Source organism: Rhipicephalus microplus, unplaced genomic scaffold, assembly GCF_043290135.1.
Source record: "Rhipicephalus microplus isolate Deutch F79 unplaced genomic scaffold, USDA_Rmic scaffold_13, whole genome shotgun sequence".
Classification (NCBI taxonomy): domain Eukaryota; kingdom Metazoa; phylum Arthropoda; class Arachnida; order Ixodida; family Ixodidae; genus Rhipicephalus; species Rhipicephalus microplus.
This window is the reverse complement of record NW_027464586.1, coordinates 20,252,451-20,276,421: the sequence shown is the minus strand read 5'-3', so window position 1 is coordinate 20,276,421 and position 23,971 is coordinate 20,252,451. Positions and strand designations below refer to the sequence as shown.

General features: G+C 45.3%; 1 protein-coding gene across 1 annotated transcript in view; it reads left to right on the top strand.

The window, feature by feature from the left end:
* LOC119162950 (muscle calcium channel subunit alpha-1-like) overlaps positions 1-23,971 on the top strand; it is a 1,445,695-nt gene that overhangs the window by 81,318 nt on the left and 1,340,406 nt on the right. The gene's annotated exons all lie outside the window — the stretch shown is intronic.

Sequence of the window (23,971 nt, the reverse complement as noted above, 5' to 3'; positions counted from 1 at the left end):
ACCACCTTATTAGGACAGTACTAGAATATTCATCCGTTGTTTGTAGTCCCCATCAGGTTACTCTTATGAAGAAGCTAGAAAGAATACATAGACTAGCGGCGTGCTTTATTTGTTCAACGTACCGAAGGAAGGAATCAGTCGCACCGATGTTACGGAGATGCAACCTAGATCCTTTTGAACTACGTAGAAATAACTATAGGCTGAAAGTATTGTTCCAAATATTGCACGATCAACTGAAGATAGATAAGCTCAAGTATTTGCATTCTCCAGGCAAAAGAAATTCCCGAACTAACCACGATTGCGTCATAAAACTATACCGTACAAATAATACTGACGCATACTGACACATTTCGATATTCTTTTTTTTTCCAGACGTCATAGAAATGTGGAACAAATTGCCGAACGAAATTGTTGTTTTAAAAGATGTCACTGATTTTGAAAATGCTATACAAGCGCATTTACGTGATTGCTCAATTAATTTTTGTAATGTCAAGTAATGTAAGTGACTTCATGTACATAGCAAATATTTTGAAAAATAACTGTGAATTTTGAATTGTTCTTCAATTGTTATGTGATTGTTGAGTTGTTAAATAAGAGGATACCAGTTTGCATTGTCAGTTCTCAAAATGTCAAGAAAATTTGTGAATATTGTCATGAACACTGTACATTTTTTATGTATGTCCTCTCTGTTATGACCCTTTATGAAGGTTGACAGTATTACCAAATAAATAAACATTAGATGACCCACTTTTGTGAGATTCGCCTTGTGTGACGCTTGGTTGTTTCTTTGCCGTTCTTAAAGCTTTATATTAACGCAATTCCTTCCCGGCAGCAAGCCTGACTAAAGCTACTTTTCTAATGAGGTCAGAGTGGTGGCGTGGCTCAGTGGTATAGTGGGCGGGCATGCAGGTGACCCGGGATCATATCCCATTGTATCCATGGTGTTTTTCATTTCCAAGCTTTTTCTTATTTAGTGACATAGTGGATACGGATACCAGCGACGAACAACTAAGGCGCATGCAACACTTGTGGTGATCCATAACAGCTTTCGCTCTATAATAAATATTCAAACTTCACACAAGAAAATATCGTAAAAACTAAACATTGACCTCAGTATGCACTGTTACCAATTAAGTGCAGGCCACCCGGTCTACGGCTTGTTTCGTAAGCCTCTGCACACATCCGGTCGGAGGCCGTCGTTGGTGTTGCACACCGACACGTCTAGGCGAATGAACCACGGCTCTGGAAACTTTCTCTTGACCCACCTGCCCTTCTTTTTTCCAAAGCCAGGATGCCGCGTTGTCCAGAAGTGCCTGACGTGTTCGGTCTTTGAATGCATGGGTGGCTCTGGCGACGTTCTCGTGGTACTCTTTGAACCTCGTTGATCGCTTCCTGCCTGTTTTACCGATGTGTTTGGCGTCGCAGTCATAGCACGGTGCCTTGTAAACAAGCTTTGATTGTTAGCAGGATTGCTGTGGCACAAGTACTTTGCACCTCCCTGCCCCCCCCCCCAGTATCGTTCGCAGAAATGCGACTGTTCGCAGCGGGGTAGCTCTGAAAGTACCATGCGGTGACTTCGACGCCACATACATCAGCGAACATGTTCGAGTATAGATCGGACAATCATTACATACAGTATATGGTGTTTATGTTTCTATCGGGAAGTTTATTTTTGTTTCTCCGAAGAAAGTCCAATTCTTTACATGTTTTGGCTCTTACGTATCGAATACGTCAATCCCGACATAAAGGTTCCGGTTAAGAATACTCCTAAACGAAACCTTTATGCTCCATACAGTGGCACATACCTGCCCGTCGGTATGTGCCACTGTATGGTGGGAAGTGTTTGACGACGTACGGGGCTGAATTGTGACGTTATTCATGTCTTGACGAGCGCGTCATATTTGTCAAGTCATCTTACCCTCCCACGCTATATTTGGTTCACGCCAAGTCAAGGGGTGACCATGAGAGCACCCAAACGTTAGCGGCTAGATAGATAGATAGATAGATAGATAGATAGATAGATAGATAGATAGATAGATAGATAGATAGATAGATAGATGGATGGATAGATAGATAGATAGATAGATAGATAGATAGATAGATAGATAGATAGATAGATAGATAGATAGATAGATATGTAGCGAGAGAGGAAGGCGGGACTGCGGCCAACGTGGTCGTATCGTTCTCTCGCCACTTTATTCCACGCCTGAAGCGGAGCCGCGGTGGCTGTCCACGTCCGACACACCAAGTGCCTAGCTTGTTCTAATCCTCGCGCAGCTCGAGCTAGCATCAGCTGCGTGAGAGGCGCGGCGCGGTGATCAAGAAAGGATGATGGTGATGATGGCACCACAGGGCTCCCCCCCTAGCGCTTTGCGCGATTTGAAGGCATATGAAAAAAAAGAAAGATAGTGACAAAAGCTATATACATGAACGACAATCCGCAAGGTGTCCGTTCAGGAAGTCCAGTTTGTCAACGTGTAGTGACCATCGGGAACCAGTGGGTCTCTGGTGGGCGACACTGGGAGTTGCGCAGAGGACGAAGAAGTAAGCGTTCGGAAAGAGTGTTTGCACACAAGTGGGTGACAGGATGACCAACTGGAGCTAGCTGTGAGTGCACAGGGTGTCGTGAGTGAGCATCGCAGGTAGAGAGGCGTTCAGGGTGAGGTGACGACGGGTGCACAAAAGCTGATTGGGCCCCTGCGCGCGAAGCAATTAGAAGTGGCGTAGTGAAGTCTTGCAGACCACCCATCGACAAGCAATGGCTTTGACGGTGCTTTCGCGGGCGTGCACAGCACTGGTGCCGATGTCGGTACGCAGGTGTCGTGACGTGAGTGGTATTTGAATATGAGTGGACTTGACCACTTATGTTGGCAGTGAGTAAGTAGGATTGTACACGTTGGGTAGAGGTGTATGACGTATGCGGCTTGTAAAGGGTGTGCCTACAGTCCAGTTACACGCCAGCTCGCCTACGGTTTCCGTCAAGAGCTCAGTAGGAGGCGTGTCATGGGATCCAGCAGATATGGACTCTGGAGGAGGCTCAGTGGGCGTACCTTGACTTGGGGAAACACCTTCAGTAGTCGGCGTACGTCGGTTCGTGCGCAGGTCGGTATGGAAGAAGGGTGCTTTATGCCAGGCGTGAGATGTGCGGTCTGCTGTGACATAGGCAGACCAGGCACGTTGTCCTCAGGAGCATCGGTCATAGTCGCAACATCTCGGAAGTTTGGTCGTGGTTGACAGCTTGTGGCTTCAACTTCGCCTGCGAGAGACTGCGAGGGCGAGGATGGTTGCTGCTGGCAGGACACGCAGATCATTGAGGTGAGTGAAAAGGCACCTTCGGGCATTGTCGACACTGAAGCCTTCGCGACCGGGGGGTGAATAGCAGGCGTGTCGATGTCCGTAGTCATGGTAGACACCAGGGCGTTCGGTGATGTTGCCGTCGTAGCACCTGACGTGTCAGCCGTGTTGTGAGCCATGGAGGTCGGGAAGTCAATAACGGGCGAAAGGTCACCTGTGCCAAACTCCGAGGCGAGTGACAAGGTGGTCGTCATGGAGTCTGGTGGGACCACGGTGTCGCCTGCCGTCGCTCTCGTGGAAAACGTGCAGGTAGCAAGCGTGCCAGAAGGACCATCGGCCGAGGACTTCGAGAAAACGCACTTCGTGGTGGACAGGTTGTCGGCAGCAGGAACGACTTCAAGCACCTCGTCAGATCTGTGACCGGGTGCGAGGATCACTGCGCTAGTGGCCGGACCCAAGGTGGAGGGAGACGTTGTCGGGGAAGTTGGGTTGCGGTCAGATCAGAGCTTCGGGCCGGAGGGTCCAGCACGCTGCGACGCAGGGAAAACCTGAAAGTCGCGGGTAAACGGCAGCGGGTGGTAGGTGAGGCCATAGCTGGCAAGCACCGCAGAGCAGAGGTCATCGTAAGGCTGCTGGCTGGAGGTTGAAGTGGCAGAGAGATGACGCAACTCTACCGGAAGGGCGTCAAGAAGAATGGCATGCATCAGCGGCTGGTCCGTGACGCCATTCAGCGCAAGAACGGCATCGAGCTGCATGAACCATACCTTGGGGTAGGTCGATTGGAACGGCGGCAGTGGCGGGCAGAGTTGCGGGAACATGGCAGCGGGCGCTCCGCGAAGAGCGTGTTCTCCGGGTCACCAATGTAGCGAGAGAGGAAGACGGGACTGCGGCCAACGTGGTCGTGTCGTTCTCTCGCCACTTTATTCCACGCCTGAAGCGGAGCCGCGGTGGCTGTCCACGTCCGACACACCAAGTGCCTAGCTTGTTCTAATCCTCGCGCAGCTCGAGCTAGCATCAGCTGCGCGAGAGGCGCGGTGCGGTGATCAAGAAATGATGATGGTGATGATGGCACCACAGATAGATAGATAGATAGATAGATAGATAGATAGATAGATAGATAGATAGATAGATAGATAGATAGATAGATAGATAGATAGGCTGAAAGTTGCCGAAGTTCGCAAATAAATGCCTTGCGTTTCTGAAAGGGCTCAGAACAGAACCTTGCACTACTCCCGATGCCACTATAATGTTTCAAGGTCTTGCGTAGTAACCCCCTGACTAGGCGCAGTTAGCAATTGCTTTATTTAAGTGATAAGTGATACGTTTATATCATGTCATTCATGTTTTTTTACTAAAAAGGAGAGGGTTTTCTAAAAGCTTTTCTAAAATTTTTGAAAATCGCGTCTACAACAAATCTGTTACTTAAACCCCTTGATGATTTGTGTACATGCGTTCCGTTTATTGTGTGACACAAGAGCGACCGCTTCGAAAATAATTCTCTTGGGGCAGTGCATATTAGGTGCGTCATAACAGAAACTATTCAAATATATTACACACCACGCTAGTGAGTCAAATCGCTCTGTACCTCTGAGCGATGTGACGAGGACTAGACATATGCACTGGAACTGCGTTTGCTGTTTTCCAATCGCTGGAATGTACACCTTCTTCAAGTGCTTTTTGAATAATGATGCATCGATACCTAGAGACTGATTAGGTGCATAAAGAGAGTATTTGTGGTGACACTTCGTCTGGTACTGCCACCTTTGCGTTATCTAAATCGTCTAAGAGCAATGCGATGCCATTCTGGGTAAACATTTTGTCGTCCATTCATAATGAGCGTAATTTATCATAGCGGGACACTAGCGTATACTCTTTCGTGTCACTGCGCACAAAAACTGAGCCGAAGGAAAAGTTTGTGCTTTTTTGCATTGGCATGGTTATTGTGGACAACAACTGGCCCACACAATGCATACAGGACCTACTGTTGCATTGCTGGTTTAAGCAGACCCTCTGCGCGTTGACTATTCTGCTTTAGTTCCATAATAGCAAGACACCGAGAGAGCTCTGTAGTACCCAGCAGGAGCATCAACAGACCTCCAGCGTCCACTGAACTCGCTGTTACCTCATACCTAAAATGAAAGCGTCAGCACCTGGCATATTTGGAATCGCTCCTCAATTTAACAAACAGATGGCTATTTATTGTTCAAGAGTTTTTTCACCGCTTTTTTCAGTCATGGCCACATGCCTCATTGCCCAGTGACTGGAAGCTGGAGAAGGTTGTTTCTGTGCGTAAGCAAGGTGACTCAACTAATCTTTCTAATTAGAGGCTAATTACTTTGACTAGTTTTCCAAGTAAGCTTCTCGAACATATCATCTATTATAAGATAATTGTATTTGTATTTCTCGAAAAAAATAACTTGTTTACCAACAGTCAGCATCATTGTAGGAAACACCAATCATGCGAAACTCAACCGCTTTTCACCAACGACTTATTTTCAGCATGTGACACTGGCTCGATCATCGACTGTATTTTCGTGATTTTTCAAAAGCTTTTGACACCGTTTCTCACCGTTCAATCCTATAACAACTAAGCACGCTAAGTCATGACTCTAACATATTACGGGGGATTAAATACAATTTGGCTAACATAACTCCACATGTTACAGCTAACGGTCATAAGTCAAGCAATTATTCCGAAACATCTGGTTTGCCGCAAGGTTCTGATCTTGGGCCCTCACTCTTTATATTACTTTATAATATTGACTTTCCATCCTGCATTACATTGACTGTCAGACTCCTTGCCGATCATTGTTTCATCTATTGCATAATTACTAACCCACATGATTGATATCGACTTCAATTCAATCTGAACAGCGTTACCTCCTTGTGCTTGCTCTGGTCAATTGAACTGAATATTACCAGAAGAAAAATATACAGGATCTCTCGAGTATGTACTGATAGCACTAGCCTTGTTTACTCAATTACTAATTTTTAGTTGTAATCTGGTAATACTTGCAAATACTTAAGCATTCACATTTATCACAATTTTTTATGAAAGAGCCACATTAATTATGAGATTAGCAATGCGAACCTACTTTCGGCTTCCTGCGCCGTAACTTCTCATCAGTGCCTGTATCATGAAAACTTCTTTATAAATTTTGAAAAGGAAATTCGAGCGCGAAAGCTTGACACGATCACTCACACACGCACACACCCATGCATAAAACAAACACAGATGCATGGGTGTGTGCGTGTGTGAGTGATCGTGTCAAGCTTTGGCGCTCGAATTAACCTTTCGAAATGCTCTCTACCAAGTAGCCCAACAACAAGTTCTTTTAGAATACATTTCTTTATAAAACACTAGTCAGACCGGAACTCGAGTACGCCTCATCAATCTGGATCCTCATTCTTGTACACTTGTTAATGAATTCGGAGTCACTCAGCTTGTTTCATTGTCGCTAATCATTCCCGCTGTGACTGGTTCCGTTATTTAAGGAAGCAATCGCCGGGCTTTTCAAGAGCCGAATAATCACCCTCCCCCCCACCCCGAACGGCACCACGAAGGCAAGGGCAACTTAGATGTGGCCCTATTTGGCGTGCCAGTGAACGGCGGCTGAGGTTCAAAGAACGAGTTAGAGCCGAGAGTGGATAACAAAAGAAAAATATATTCTCCAATACGGCAGATCAAACAACACACTAATTTGCACACTCGGCATTAATCCATTACAATACGTCACCAATAAACCAACGGGCTACAAAATACAGTCACATACACTCAAAACAACGGACTTAAACAACGACATGTGCTACACTGCAATCTCATGCATTAACCAACCAAGACACTTAAAGAGTAAAAAGTACGTCGAATTTATTCAGTCTAAAGTTCTTGGAATAAACCTTGGCTGCTTGTGTTCTAGGAAACACTCTCTGAAAGTCCAGCGTCGTTGTTCCACTGCACCTGAAGTTTCTCTCCCAGGAAGCCTCACCTGGTCAAATGCCCGCACTCCGGTAGGAAAACCTTTTCGCTAGTAACAGGTCGGCCACTCACGCGCTACCACTGCAGAACGCGTCTTTGCCCACTGGCGGGAAACACACAATCATCTCCTGCTTGTAATACAAGCTTTCACCCGCAGGTGGGAAGCTTCTTCATCTCATCTGCTTTGTCACTGAAGACATAAGCCTTTGCCCGACAGCGGAAAAACTCTCTTTGTCCTCGACGCACACTGGCTCAAAACTTTCATCTGCTCACCACCCTCCGCTGCTCGCTTATAAACGTTCACCCTGTGTTCCAGAAGCTTCGTCAGCGCATTGCACAGCCAAAGCTGAGGAAGGGGCGAGACGTTTCGAGAGCCATTACTGACATGTAATGGAACTAGGGAGTGACTCATGCTTCGGAGTTACTCCCTTCGGCGATTCTGGAGGTCACTCGGTTATGAATGTGAGGAGGTTGGTTGAGTGGTCGAGGCGCCTTCGAGAGGAGAAAAACCTCGCTTGCGGCGTCTTTTTGATAGTTTCTTCTTCAATTTCGCAGGCTTCTGGCGCGGCAGTCTGGCACCGGGTATTGTCGCCGTCGCTAAATTTCGGCGGCACGTGCTTTCGTGAGCACTCGTTTGCGACACCGCACCGGCAGTGTGTCATGAATAAAAGCATCTATTGACCTCCTTACCTTTTCTAAAGAAGGAAGAAGGCCCGCCTAGGCCCGTTGCACGAAATTGCTTTTGCGAATCTTGAAATAAAACACGCATTGTTCTCGCCACTTTCGTACGTGTCATCTCGCATCGACCACAGCTTCAAAGTTTATGTGCCATTTTGCCATATCAACATGAACTTCCACTACTACGTGCCCACAACTTCATCTGAATGGAACCTCTTTCCTGCCTACATCGCTAACAGCCCTGATCATGCATCATTCAAAACGGTCATTTCTGACTTAAAACACCACTCCTCTCATTAAAGCCGCAAATAGCATCGAAAGTACCTAAGTGAATAAAATAAATAAATTGATAATTATACGGACATTTGCACAGAAGCTTGGAAAACAATTGAGGTCTGCCGCAAAACACCAACTTGGAGTTGGGAGAAGTGCGACTCTATGCTTTTCATGGAGCGCCCGTGCTTCAATAAGTTACATGGGTCATGATAACAATAGTGTTCGTTTTTGCAAGGCTCTAGCCGACTCTCCATTCTTGCATCAGATCACCTTTCCCTAGTCAATGTCGAGAGCCCAGTGTACTTTGCAAAATACAGTATTATAACTTCAGAAAAAAAGTCAGGGAACATTGTGAAGAGATGCCCGTGTTTTTCCATTGCAGTTAAATAAATATGTGAAATCTCAATAAAACGCGAATAATAGGGCCTTCGTAGGCCTTAATAGTTTAACTTCAACCAGCGTGTAGCAACTCATATTGAGAACAATTGCACGTCCTGTGGCCGAGTCGATTCGCGCCGTGCATTGAGGCGTGAGGGGTCGTGAAGCTTCGACTGCCGACTGTGGTACTTTTAGATGCGAATCAGCTCTTTGCGTAGCCTGAGTCTGAGTCTGAGTCAATATTTCAGACATGCATAAAAAATACATGGCTAAACAGGAGGGGAAAAACCACACAGTTGCGGCTTGCGTAGCCTGTGCAAAGCTGTCCCTCCGTTCTTACGCGCCGCGCGCCGCAGCTGTTGGCTTGGTGCCAAGTAGGTCAGGCTGATGCTGCGCTTTGACGACGTGCTCCTTTCGCAGTGCGCGCTGACGTCGATCTCTCCCTCGCCTGCCGCTCGCTTGCTGTGGCGCACGTAGCTACGCCTCATCTGTTCGCCCCCAACATCTGCCGTGAAGGCCGCTCGCTACACCGCCAACTCGTCGAATCATGCACAATGAAGCTGACACGCGCCTAACGTACGCATTGAAACATGTCTGTACGCGTCACTGTCATGTAGTAAATTGGAAAATGCGAGTATAGTGGACGACAGTGCAGCATCACCTAGATGATAAAAATAAAGGGCATTGAAGCTAGCCCATTGAAGAAAGAAGAGAAGGCACTCACACAGAACGAAGCTGTCTGGACGGAGACAAGACGAAGCGAGAAAACCTAAGGTGAACCCACAACTACACGCGAAGTTCAGAAGGCCGGGTTCCTGTCCTCGAGTCGATGACGTCCTTGGGGCATGGCGTGTTGGCGTGGCCAGGCACGAGTTCTGAGTGAGTGATCCTGCGGACATCTCAGAAACGGACGCGTCTTCAAAACACCGGAGCTGCAGACCACGTCCAGCGAGCCGACGTCACTGACTGTGTGTGAGTACGCCTACACTCTTAAAAAATGGAGTGACGTTCTCTCCATTCAGGCAGAAACGGCGATGTCCCCAATGTTTGTCTTTAAAATAGAAACGTTGCTCCATTTACCACGAAGAAACATGTTTCTCCCTATGAAAATGAAGATGGCTGACCCCATGTTCGCGAGGCGAGTTGGCTTAGCAAATGCATTGATTGTCGAATGAAAAGGAGTACACGGCACTGACAGTTACAAAAAAATGGTCCCACTGAGCTTGATATCGAACGAAATGATTATAAAATTGGCAGATCCCACGTACAGTGGGAATCGTTGATATGCGCAGCACAAATGAAAAGGGCTGAAATATCACTTTAAAATCAGCAGAACGTTACGAGGTGGAGGTAAATGAGGCCGTAAATGACATCCGTGTTATGATTATCATGTTTGGATGTGTCATGTACCTTCGTCATCAATTCAAGTCACGGGATGCCAAATTTAGTATATGTGGAACTAGCGAAAAAAGCCGCGAGCACACAATGAGCGTCGTATGTTGTTATATTTTACATGATTATCATGGGTCCGGATTATCATGTGTGCACCAGTCATATATTTCGTCATCCACTGACGTCCCGTGACGCCAAATTTGGTAAATGTGGAGCTGGCAAAACAGCCGCGAAGGCATCATGAAGGGCCCTATATACTCCAATGTAGCGTTGACGTGCGTGCGCGCTGGGCACAGCAACGCTACGCTAGCTAAACGCGAGCACTCTATAGTCTGACGCCAGGCGCGACCGGTGCAACCAGCGCCCGTCGGCGCGGCCCGATGGCAAACGGCACGAAATGCTACATGCTGCTTTCGCGCCGATGTGTTACCCAGACAACACTGCGTCCCTGTTTTCGTGATAAAGGGACGCCGGATGCGCTTAAACGCGTATGCGTCAAAGCAACGCAGCGCGGCGCGCGCCTGCGAGTACAAGGCAGAACCGGCACCTGGCATGGCAATGCCGGCATGACGCGACGAAATGAACTCCGGTGAGCACGTGCACCGCGTCACGTCGAAATGTATTGAAGCCTTTACTGTGGCATGTATTGATGCTCTCACATGACACGCATCTCATGGTTATCATGTTTGCACCAGTAACATAACTTCGTCGTCTATTGGTAATACCAAATTCGGCATTTGTAAAGCTAGCGAAACGGGCGCTAGCGCATCAAGATTGTGGCATGTAGTCATGTTGTTACACGACACTTATGTCATGATTATCATGTTTGTATGTGTCATTTATCTATGTCGTCTGTTCACGTCGTGTAATCGTACCTCGTCAGTATCGTACCTTCGTCATCGATTCACGTCGCGTAATACCAAAGTCGGTATAAGTGAAGCTAGCGAAACGGCCACCAGTGCATCATGAGCATGGCATGTAGTCATGTTGTGACATGACACGATCTCATGATTATCATGTTTGCACCAGTCACACACCTTCGTCATCCATTGACGTACTGTAATACCGAATTCGGTATATGTGACGCGAGTGAAATGGCTGCGAGCGCATCATGGGCGTGGCGTGTAGTCACGTTTTTAAATGATACGCACGTCATGATTTTCATGTTAGGGTCAGTCGCTTGTGTTCGCCATGCGATTAAGTCCTACCATACCAATTTTGCAACATGCCATGTGAACGAAACCACCGCAAGAGCTGCAGGACTATGAAATATAAATCATGAAATTCATGATATCCATTCCTATAAAAAATCCTGGGTTGGTGGATGCTGGAATCGTTGGTGGATATGGTGGACAGAATAGTGGATATGGTGGAAATATTAGTGGATATGGTGGAAACTGTAGTGGGCATAATGGATGATGACGGCGAGAGTGGAGAAAATGATGGCAGATAGTGGTGGTGGTGGCGAGCTAATGGTGGTGACGGTGGAAAATGCTGGCTGATGACGGCTAGAGTGGAAAAAATGGTGGCGGATGGTGGTGTTGCTGATGGCGAGCCAACGGTAGTTACGGTGGAAAATGATGGCTCATGGTGGCGAGGCAAAACGTGTTTGTAGGAAGGCTTGGTGAGCAAGGTGGGTGATGGTGGCATGTTTGAAGCTCGGAGGATGATGATGGCATGATTAAAAAACCCTATGACAGTATGTGAAATCACTTATTTGTAGTGTTTCATTTTTGAATGCGAAGAAATATGTTTACGGTCAAAAGAAATCAACGCTGCCCATTAGGCTTTCTAGCACATTTGTTTTATTATTCCTGTGGTGTCAACTACGCTTCAATTTTTGTGGAGCATAGATTATTCGGCCGGGAATATGTCTACATTTTGCGCACGTACTTACATAAGTTTGACATCCGCGATGTGTTTCTTTCTTGTGATGTTCAGAAGACTAGAGGTGTCAGTGTGAACAAGACAATAAATGTTTTACATCAGTGCGCAGTTGTCGACAAATGAATGGGTTGTTCGAGATATAGCGCATCCAGGACAGGACAGGGAAGAAGACACAGAACACATACACGGCGCTAAAGCACCGTGTATGTGTTCTGTGTCTTCTTCTCTTTCTCGTCCTGGATGCGCTATACCTCGAACAACATGTATAACCAACAAGCCCGCCCCACAACCTTAGTCAAATAAATGGGCTCCAGGTCGCTATTGCCCCTTTTAGTGTTAAAGGAGAAAACAGCGGTCATTTGATGTCGCCACGCTAGAAACGCAACCCTGGCAAGCCTTGCACACTCTACTGCTTGAGCCATACTTTTCAGTTAACAAAGTGTGTGCTAATATGCATAAAATTTCACTTTCGGCTTGCGTCTAGATGAGCCACAGCGAGTTTGACTTTCACCCTTCTATTCTATGATTGATTGATTTGTGGGGTTTAACGTCCCAAAACCACCATATGATTATGAGAGACGCCGTAGTGGAGGACTCCGGAAATATCGAGCACCTGGGGTTCTTTACGTGCACCCAAATCTGAGTATACGGGCCTACAACATTTGTGCCTCCATCGGAAATGCAGCCGCCACAGCCGGGATTTGATCCCGCGACCTGCGGGTCAGCAGCCGAGTACCTTAACCACTAGACCACCGTGGCGGGGCACCCTTCTATTCTAGCACTATGAATTGCACCAAAGGTTAGTCATACCGACCAAGCCCGTACAAGTGTTATCGGCACTTATGAGTGTCGGAATACACAATTTTGTACGACTTAAAATTACAATACAGCACAGCTGCGACGTCATTTACCTTAAATAAAGCTTTTTTTATTGTGTACGATGTCCGCGCTAGAAGCGACAAACATTGATGCGACGCGCTTGCAGAACTTCCACCAAATGTACGCCTCCCCTCAGCGACAGCCGCTGGTCGCACTCACCGGCACTTCACTGGTTCTTATGCGAGAACATAGAGACGTCAAGTCGTAGGCTTACTGAGCCAATATGATAGCATAAAGTTTGTGAACGTTATGTAGTTCTTAACGACAGAGCAACAGCGGTGCGCTGGCACGACTGCGCTGCGCGTTTCGTGAAAAACATGAAAATCAATTGTGTGGGCGTATCTATCGAATGAGCATAGAAGCGTCATAAATTGGGAGATGATTTAGACTCCGACCAAAAGTTTTGAAGAAACCCAATGTTTCGAAACCGACTTGGTTCCTTCCTCAGGGGTGACGGCGGAGGCTACGTAGCAGCGGCGTCTTCAAAGCACTCGAGGGGTGGATTATCCACCCTGCTAGTGCTTTCAAGACGCCGCTGCTACGTAGCCTCCGCAGTCACCCCTGAGGAAGGAACCAAGGAAACATTGTGTGTCGTCAAAACTTTTGGGTTGGGGTCTAAATCATCTCCCAGTTTCATACCCAACCAGAAAGACTTCTGTCAAATGTTTACATTCAAGCGTCATAAAGCGTGAACTGATATCACCCTTTGGAAGGAGCGAGAAACGAATATTAAACTTGGCAGTAACCACCGATAAACTCTACCTGGTCCTCAGTACACTGCGTTTTTTTGTCTTGCGGTTTTAAAGTGTAACGAAATGATGGCGCTATTGCAATTATCGCATTGGCAATCGTTACGGGCAGCAGCTGTTCGTGTTGATCAAATGTGCAAATTTTAGTAGCAGGTGCAGATTTCGTGCCTCCCATGTAAGCGACAAACTGAACTGGTTAAACAGAGACTTTGTGAGTTGACTACCTCTTTAACACCCAAATTGCCATAAGTCGGTATGGCACAGTGGTTAGTGTGTTCAGGTAGAAATTCGTAAGTGGCAGGTTCAATTCTACACGTTCGCACGTTTTTTACAGGGGCTTTCTACATTGCTTTATACAATTATTTTTATTATGTCTTTAGTGGCAGCTCGTCACGGTGATTCTGATGCTGCTTTGCGCTTCAGAATTTCCAGCGGAGCACGCCATCCACCATCCACCATCCAATCCACCATACACATTGCGCCATCAACATTTCCACCCCCATAATCCACCAAAATGGTGGATGGTAGAATCCTCCATTTATATTGTGGACGCTTTTTCACTAGGGATGTTATGTTTTTCATGTTTTGACTAGTGAGACATGTTCTTCATATATTCATGTGATGCCATAACAAGTTTAGTATTGATACCATTATCTAAACGCCCAGGAGAGCTAAACGTTGTAGGCGGCTAGATAGATAGATAGATAGATAGATAGATAGATAGATAGATAGATAGATAGATAGATAGATAGATAGATAGATAGATAGATAGATAGATAGATAGATAGATAGATAGATAGATAGTAGGTTTCGTTCGGCCAGCGAGACGACGTCCACTTTGAAAGACACGGATACTGTGAAGTTCTCACCCGGAGAGCGCATGCTCGGCTTGCTGTATTTATTTCTCCAGATTCACACAGTGTAGCGACGTTGTTACCATGCGTTTACGGGGCCGCAGGTCACGAGATGTGACTCTAAACAGTAGACTCGGTCGTAGTTAAACCATTCCAACTTGATAGATAGATGTTCAACGTTATGTAAGTAGCTGGAGGTGTGAGAGTGTCACAGTGGTGAAGTGGGCGGTAGCTGGCGCTATCTGGAAAGACTGAACGACACTAAAGAAAAAAAAGTTGCCGGTGGGGACGTATGCTGTCATACCTAAAGCACCTAGAACTTCGTAAAGTAGCGACACTCTCCTCCTCCACTCTCGTTTATCCCCAGTCTCGTTTACTTCGCGCTCTCTTTTCAACCGTGGCACCGCCTGCATTGCTTTTGCGTAGCAGACGCCCTTTCACGACTAGAGCGCTTGCTCGGCAGGTAGCGGGCTGGGAGCGTTCGCGCCAGCCGTCTAACTCACCCTAAAATTATCTTTACGAGAGTAACGTTGGCCCATGACGGATAATACGCACGCGCTACGCCTACGTGTGAACGCGCCTTGGTCGAGTCACTTGGTGTCGCAGTGACAACTTTGTGCGCATCACCCTTTAATGAGTATCTTTTAAACGTAAACATGTGATCGTTATCAATGAAATCTGTTTCTTTCTTGGCCCACCGTTTATGGTGTTTTACACTGCAAACAACATTGCGCTCAAACGTTCATGTGTGGCTGCTATGAATTACCTTTTTGTTGTCTGGAACGGTAGCGCCCGATGAGACCATGCGACTATCTTTCCTTACTCAGCGCATGGGTCCAAGCTTCGCCGTACATATGACATATATGTGCGGTTTAACGTCCCAAAACCACCATATGAATATGAGACGCCGCAGTGGAGGGCTCCTGAAATTTCAACCACCTGGGGTGCTTTAACGCGCCCCAAATCTGAGCACACAGGCATACAACTTTTGCGCGTCCATTGGAAATGCAGCCGCCGAAGCCATGATTCGATCCCACGACCCGCGGGTCTGCAGCCAAGTACCTTAGCCACTAGACCACCACAGTGGGGCTTCACCGTACATAGCGTACACAATATGTGCAAAGAGAATTCACAGTGACTGTCATGCAGTGAAAGCCACAACACGCGTTGCCGCTGCCGAAGCGGAACGGTGATGTTGCCGACGGTCAATTTTAGCGTTTGGTGTGGCATCTAAAGCCTTAATGTGCCAGAAAGCGCACAGTTGATACACTCAAAGAGCTGTGGTTGTTTCGTAAAGTTAGACGCACCAATCATATTTCAGAAGTGCGCCTTGTTGACGTATCTCAGATATGAACTATATTTATTTATTTTATTTTTTATTAAGTACGTGCTTCGTCATTAGACATTAGAGAAGGGAGGGTACAGTACATACAATTAAACACATAAAAAACATTCATAAAGCATGCAAAATACTTCACTTGAATCAATACAGTCTATTTCCAGTGGCAGAGTGTTTCATTCTCTTATAGTGCGGACAAAGAAAGAGTTATGAAAAGCGTCACCCCCAAAATGAACTTCGCCTATTTTTAAGTGATGATCACGTCTTCGAGAAACATAATTGGGTGGTTAAAGATACAATTACCGGATGATCCCTGTTCTCTAATGATAAATGCTATGTAGGAATTTTAATCTGAAGTTTCGACGATGGTTTTCAAGAAGATTCCAATTAAATGTTTTTCTCCTCTCTGTCACCCTAACCAACCTGTCCTAATATCCAAGGACAAATCGAATTGCTGTATTCTGCACTTCTTCAAGTTTATCGGTAATTTCTTTAGTATATGGGTCTCAGCAGGCGCACGCATACTTCAGTATACTGCGGACGTGTATAAAATAGAGCTGCTCTCTAAGTTTTTGTGGTAAACTACTGAAGTTACGTTTCAGAAAACTTAATATTTTTTCCGCCTTGTTTCTAACGTAAGTGACATGACCATAGTTATAGCGCGAGAACAAAACGACGACACAGAGACAAGAAGGATACGAAAGACACAGGATATCATTTTTCTTGTCTCTGTGTCGTCGTTTTGTTCTCAAGCTATAACTATCGTCACGCCATACCAACTAGCTAAAGCTGCCACACATGTAATTGACATGTTTATTTCTCCTCAAATCAGCAGTGAAAAATACGCCTAGATATTTATATTCTGTGACATGTTGAAGATTAGCGTCACTAATCGTGTAATGATTTCTGCAGTGCGAGAGTTTCCTGGTAAATTATTCACGCCATGTGGCAATGCAATCCAAATAGTTTTGCAGAGCTTGTTTGGCAAGGTCGCTTTCGATAGCCCTATATACAATACAGCTATCTGCAAACATTCTAATTGATGATGTGATACAAATAGTGATGTCATTTATGAATAACAAAAATAAAAGTGGACCTAAGACCGATCCCTGTGGTACACCAGAGGTCACATCAACATGTGTAGAGGAACAATCGTTCAGAGCCACAGAAATCTGCCTTGACCGAAGATACTCAGCTATCGAAGCAGTAACCCTATCATCCAATTTGTAATTTCGAAGTTTAGCGATCAAGAGACTATGCGTAACGACGTCAAAAGCTTTTCTGAAATCCAGAAGTATACATTCAACAGTTTGCTGCTTATCGACAGCTGAGGCAAGGTCATGGGTAAATTCTACCAATTGCGTCGTACAAAAAAAGCCCTGCCAGTGCTCATGCTGACTAGGATAAAGAAGGCTATTGTGTGACATGATTCTGCTAAAAATCACATATTCCATAACTTTGCATACCATATTATTTAACAACACTGGCCAATAATTCTCAACTGTGTCCTTCTGTCCACTTTTATGAATTGGTACCACGCGGGCCAACTTCCAGTCCCCAGGAACAATGCCGTCATTTAAGAAATTTCGAAATAGACGACAAAAATACAAACACAGAGTGCCCGAACATTTGATAAGGAACAATGGCGGGATATCATCCGGACCACTCGCTTTCGCGTGTTTCAAGCCTTGCAATAATCTCTCGACTCCCGTCGCACTAAACGCAACCTCAGACATTTTGTCAGCTTGAACAGAAAAATCAACAGTTGTAACTTCACTAGCATCTGAAAACTCAGACTGAAATAAGGATGAAAAGTAATTAACAAAAATGTCGACCTTACTCTAATCATCATTAGTAATTCCGTCGGATTAGTGCAATGTTGGAACAGAAGTGACCTCCTTACCGTTTCTTTTAACGTATTTCCGAAATTCTTTTGGATCGCCTTCTAGCTCCTGGCCTAAGTTAGTGAAGTATGTTTGTTTGGCTGATCTAGTGAGCTTTATAAACTACGTTTTACCTCTGCTTACTGTATGTAGCGACTATCCGATTTCTGAGTCTCGATAAGCCAATATATTCTTATTTTTCTTAATAAAGAACTGAGTTGCCTATTAAACCATGGTTTGTCTTTTGAACTTTTAGAAGAGAACGTTCTAACGGGAACAAATTTAGCACGCAGTTCAAAAAGCTTCTCTTTGAGTACTCCTTATAACTCTTCTCCATTTAATTCATCTGCCAATGTGTCGAAAGTGGGAAACTAAGATTCAAGAGCTAGATTTACAGCGTAGTTAGCCCTGTTATATGCATACACTGTTCTAGGGGCCTTTTTCAATACACGCACATTTCGAAATGTAGTGTCCGCTACAGTAACCTTATTATCACTTATTCCGGGCAAAACACATTCGTCTGAAATAATGTTCGGCGCATCACAAACTAACAAATCAAGCACGTTACCAGTGTCATCATTACGCGAAGGACCTCTCACCAACTGATGCAGACTGTTTTCGTGCATCAATTCAAAGAAGGCTTTGTATCACCTGCCAGACAATTACTTGACCCCCAATCTGAACCGGGAACGTTAAAAATATTTTAATCCCACTGAACCGTCTCAAGAAAAGTAGTCAAATGAGCAAGCTGCTGACAAGAGGCACCAGAGGACGACGACGACGAAGTGATAGAAGAACGTTCTTTGCTTTCTGTGCTCCTGTAAATTAGGATTTTCCTGCCGTGCAAAGCTATTTACAGTGTTGAGGACAACATCAGCTGTGACGCCTGACAGCAGGAAGTGGCGTGACGATACTGAACGCCGACGTTTCACCGTCACCGTGGCGGACGGAACCAGCCAGGATGTGAAAGCGTGGCAAGGGCCCCCTTTACCACAGCGTGGCTTCGGAACCGACGAGCATGTGAGTCAACCTGGTTCTACCAGGGTTTCTTACATCAGGGCACCAACACTCGTTTTGGAGGCGATGAGGAAACCTGAGGACATGTCGAACGAAGTAAGCTCTGCAAAAAAAAGTGAGAGTGGAAGAGCATGCGGACAACATGCAGGAGGGGACATCGACCTACTCCTTTATTGATGAAGATATTGAATCTGATGAGGAAGCAGATCCTTTCACTCAAGTGACATATAAAAAGAGCAGATTTGAGGGAATTCCTGTGGTATTCCGACCAATAGAGGAAATGAGAACTTTCTGGAAAGTAAACCCCAACGTTGTAGCCTTGGAAATCGTTGTACTTGCTAAAGAGAAAGTGCGTTCTTTCCGAGTGAACAAAGATGGAAGTTTCTCAGTCACCGTGAGCTCTCTTGCTTCAGCCAAAAGTTTGTTGTCTCGTGCGCAGGTGGCTGGCTTGCTGGTGAAGCCATTCATTCCGGAGTCTTTCATGCGAAATGTAGGCGAAATCAGACATGTGCCTCTAGAGTACACAGAAGAACAACTTACAGAATATTTAATAGAGGCAGGAGTGATATTGGCTAGACGCCAGACTCGTTACATACGACAAGAAGATGGCACTGTAGCATCGCACTCACTGAAAAGTGTGATTTTACAATTCAGATATGACAGACCTCTTCCAGGGAAAGTATTCCTTGGATTTACAAGCCATCTAGTTGAGGAATATTTGGGCCCAGCAAGACGCTGCTGTAATTGTGAAAGGTTCGGACATTTGGCAAAAAACTGCCGAGAAACAAGGCGCTGCAAAATATGCGCCGAAGACCACCATCACAAGGACTGCAAATCGATCACACAACCTAAGTGTGCCAATTGCAAGGGGCCCCATGCTGCTTCGTTATCTGGATACCCGCAGAACAAGACGACATCTCTTCAATATCAACATGACACCATCTACTGTCGCACGCAACAGCATGACGCACCTGAGCCCAACATGAACACCATGAACCCTGCACGGCCTCCTCGACCGCAAGCACCTAAACACTAGGACCATGTAATGACGTACGCGCAAGCTGCAAGAGGACAACGAAAGCAAGGGAAAAGTGCGGGGACGTCAACAAGCCAGCAGCAAGCTCGACAAGAGACTCAGGAGGGACCTCAAGAGAAAAGTAACAACGTGGTTAACATTCGAGAAAGCACTAGCACATCGCGTCTAGTAAGTGTAACGCAACCAGAAAACTGCTCTGTTTCGATAGCTCATCTTGTCATACCAATGTCGGCTTTAAAAGTCATACTAGCCACGATCCCACAGGCTAACAACTTTCCTGAGGTCAAATCCATCTTGTCGATGGAACAGGTAGTGTTACAATTAGCCACAACAGTCACTGCGCAGGCAAAACATGAATAATTGTGATCAAAATGTCGCGATCTTCTAGTGGAATGCGAATAGTATTCGCCCTAAGTGGCAGACTTCAGAACAATTGTGGCTCAGAGCTCCTTTCCAGTGTTATGTATTACAGAGGCCGGGGTAGACACCACTTTTTGGTTCTCAAACTACGTTGTGTATATGTCCTCTAGATCTACAGGACCAAGCAGAGCGATGATATGTGTGAGAAAAGATCTGCCATCAGTACAGTTCAATGCTACATCATCGGATTACCCAGAATATGTAGCATGTGAGGTTAGATTTGGTCGAGTAAATATAACAGTAGTCAGCGTTTATCTCCAGCCTTCCACAAATATCTCGCTTTCTGCATTGACCGCACTTTTTTATTTTTTATTTTTATTTTATTTTATTTTAACATACTGCAGCCCCTCTTAGGGCTTTTCCGGATGTACACGAAAGCTGTGATATATTGCGTAGATTTCAATGCTCACAATGTCATGTGGGGAAGTGCGTACTGCGATCGTCGCGGAAAGGACCTACAAAAAGTAATCCAGGATAGTTCATTATGCTTGGTAAATGACGGTTCAGTGACGTTCCTACAGGGTTTCAATGACTCGAGTTGCCTAGACCTCACGCTCTGCTCACATGATATTGCATCTGGGGCTTCATGGCGAACAGACATTAAAACAAGGAGTAGTGATCGTTTACCTATCCTAATACAGCATCCAAAACTACGCTTTACTAAATATAGGCCCTCAACAAAGATAACTAACTGGCAAGCATTTCGTTATCATATATCACAACAAGCTGATACTGTTTTTGACACTGACAGCTTAGTCTCACTCACAGAAAACAAATTAAATCAGTGTTCCAAGTTCGTTAAAGTTCCTGAAGGTTACGTTGGAGTAGATGCTGAATTCGAAAAACTTAGGGCCATTCGCCGCAAAGCTGAAAGAAAATATAGATGCACAGGTCTACTTGAAGATTACCACGACTGTCAAAGAACGCATGACCGCATGAGACGACAGCTGGATAGACTAGGCAAAAAGCACTGGCGGGAATTCTGCACTTCGCTAACGCCATTTACGCCTGAGTCAAAATTATGGAATGCTCTACGCTCTTTAAGTGGGACAGTAACACATCAACAACCATTTAGAGCCTTAGCTTTAGTGAAGAATGTACCGGAAACAACCGTTGTGGACGAATTTTGTCAGCATATAACACGACCTATACAGCCGGGCACACGCCTGAATACATTATGTCTGTTGAGGATATTAAAGCATTGATTACTTTTTCTCTCAATAGACAACATGATGATCTAGATCATCCGTTTTGACTGCAAGAATTAAATAAGCTGTCTTTGCAGTGTGCCGACAGAGGACAGCAGCTGGTCCTGATGGGATAACATATGCAGCTATAAAAAAACCTGGGTCCTGTGGCCACATATACTTTGTTAAATATATATTTAATGATGCATGGACAACAGGGTGTCTTCCACCTTCCTGGAAAATTGCAAGAGTGGTCCCAATTCTCAAACCCGGAAAAACGCCTTTATCCATAGATTCTTTCCGTCCTGTCAGCCTGACTAGCTGTCTTTGTAAACTTATGGAAAAGATGATAGACGCTAGACTTCAGTGGTGGGTGGAATGTACGAACGTGCTTCCAGAAAATATGGCAGGCTTTCGTAAACGCCGCTGCACCATGGATGCCATTCTAGACATTGTAACCTATGTAGATCATGAGAGGAGCTGTGGAAGAATCGTCGTTGCAGTATTTTTAGATATAAAGCGAGCATTTGACACAACCAGCCACGCTCATGTACTACACGGTTTAATTCAGTTGGGAATAGTAGGTAGAACACTAAGATGGATTGCAGGATTCTTAAGAGACAGGAAAACCTTCATTGACACGGCTGACGGTGAACGTAAAGAGCATGAAGTTAGTCAAGGAGTCCCACAAGGTAGCGTACTAAGCCCATTTTTATTTAATTGCGTTATGGCTGAAATATCCCATATCTCACCTTCTAGTTTGAAATATTCCATATATGCAGACGATCTGTGCATTTTGGCATCAGACACGAGCATTCAAGCAGTTCAGCAAAAACTTCAAGATGGTCTGACAATAATCAATGGCTTTTTTAAGAGCCGAGGCATGATTCTTTCCCATGAGAAAACATCTGGGGCCGAATTCACAAAACTTTCTCTTTGGCTACGCATTTTCTTAGCCAAAAGTTCTCTTATCTGGAGGGATTACTATAGCGCGGGTATGAATTTAACTTATTCGGCACTTAAGAGGGCAAGGAGGACACACGATAGCTGATGAAACGACAAGGAAAGAAAGAAGTGTGTGCCGATAATATCAAGGTAGCACGCAAAGCGTCTAGCATCGAGAGTATACGATGACAGCCAATGATTTGTTGCATCTAAGTTTCAGTTCCGCAAGCGTCTGCTACAGCGCTTACGGGATGCCGCGTACGTTGTAATAGGCGTTTTGGCGGGCTGTGCAAAGCCAAGCACTCGCCTTTCATCAACGACTGTAGCTAAAAACGAAATTGCTCGATGGCCTTAAGTCATCGAGCAATCCATGCACTATCTCGCCAAGTACAAGTAAACAACACTCCAGGTGTACCGCATAAATGAAACCACACATAAATCGATGCATGCAATGTTTGAAAATGTGCCTCGAATGTCTTCCCCTATTTAACGCGACCAGTTACTTTACATTTCATTGAAGCTGCGCTGCTACTTAACTAATTCGGTGCAATCTAGCATGGTATAGTGGTGAACGTAAGGGTGTTTTGTACCTATAGTCAAAGGTAGCCTTTGTTACAATATTCTTATTACAAGACACATGAGCGACTTTGGTGCCTGCAGACGAATTGTGCGAAAATAGATAACAGCAGTAATCAAATGAAATTGTGAGCGCAATTTTGCTGGTTCCATGCACCGCAGCATTTTTATAAAGCTGGAATGCGAGAACGTGCATACGCTTACGCTTAGGTATATGTCTACGTAAAATGAGGGAGACTCGTCGGGAGGTGTCTCAGTGCTAATGCTTTTCACAAAACACGGTGCAAATATTTCGCCTAGCGTTGTTTGAGTGCGCAAAGCAAGGGACGTGTATACGAGTCGTGAGGTCGAGAGACGTTATCACACGTGCGAAAAGGATGAAAAGAGAGAGAGACTCTCGTTTCGGCTTCGCGAAAGCTTGAAATTGATAGATAATAAAGGCAATTTTCTGGCCCAGCAGACGTCAGGGAAAGTCTCCGCAAAACAGGGTCAGATGGTCGGAGAGCATAAAATAGTGGAGTACGCGTTATATGAGAGTGACAGCCACTCAGAAAGCGAGATGAAGTGTGACTGTCCTTAGGTGTGAGAATCAATGCTAATTAAGAGAGTTGAGTTAATGAGCCAAAACTTTCCTAAATAACGATAATGAAAGCAAACCGAGCATTCATCTAGTGAAAGTGACACTAGTGACAGTGAACTCATAATAGTTGATTAGCGTTGTCACAGGCCGATGTATATTTTTATTTTCTTATCTATATTTGGAAAACTATGAGAAGGTAGCGTACGTTAGAGCCGGCAATCCCAACGTCATGACAGTAATGTACAAGAATAAATAGCGCACGATTATACAGTCACACGTGGCGGTTTCTATCTTCTAGTAACCTTGGGCAAACGCATTCTAACTATTTTTTCTATTTTTGACAAAGTTTCACCGAACGTTTTTGCATTTGGCTTCATTCGAAGGAATGACGATATATCAGCAATAGGGCGAATGCAAGCACTGCTGCAGTGGACGAGCGGTTACAGCGCTCAACTACAATCTACGAGGTACTTGGTTCGATTCGCAGAATCACTGAGAACTTTTTTTTTTCAAGAGGTTGCCCGGCCTGACATTATGCGTGGTGGCGGGTACTAATTTTTTGAGAAGTAGGCTTTCGCACTTGCTTCTTTCACTCCCCTTTTGACCCAAAAGCGCTGTATTGTGC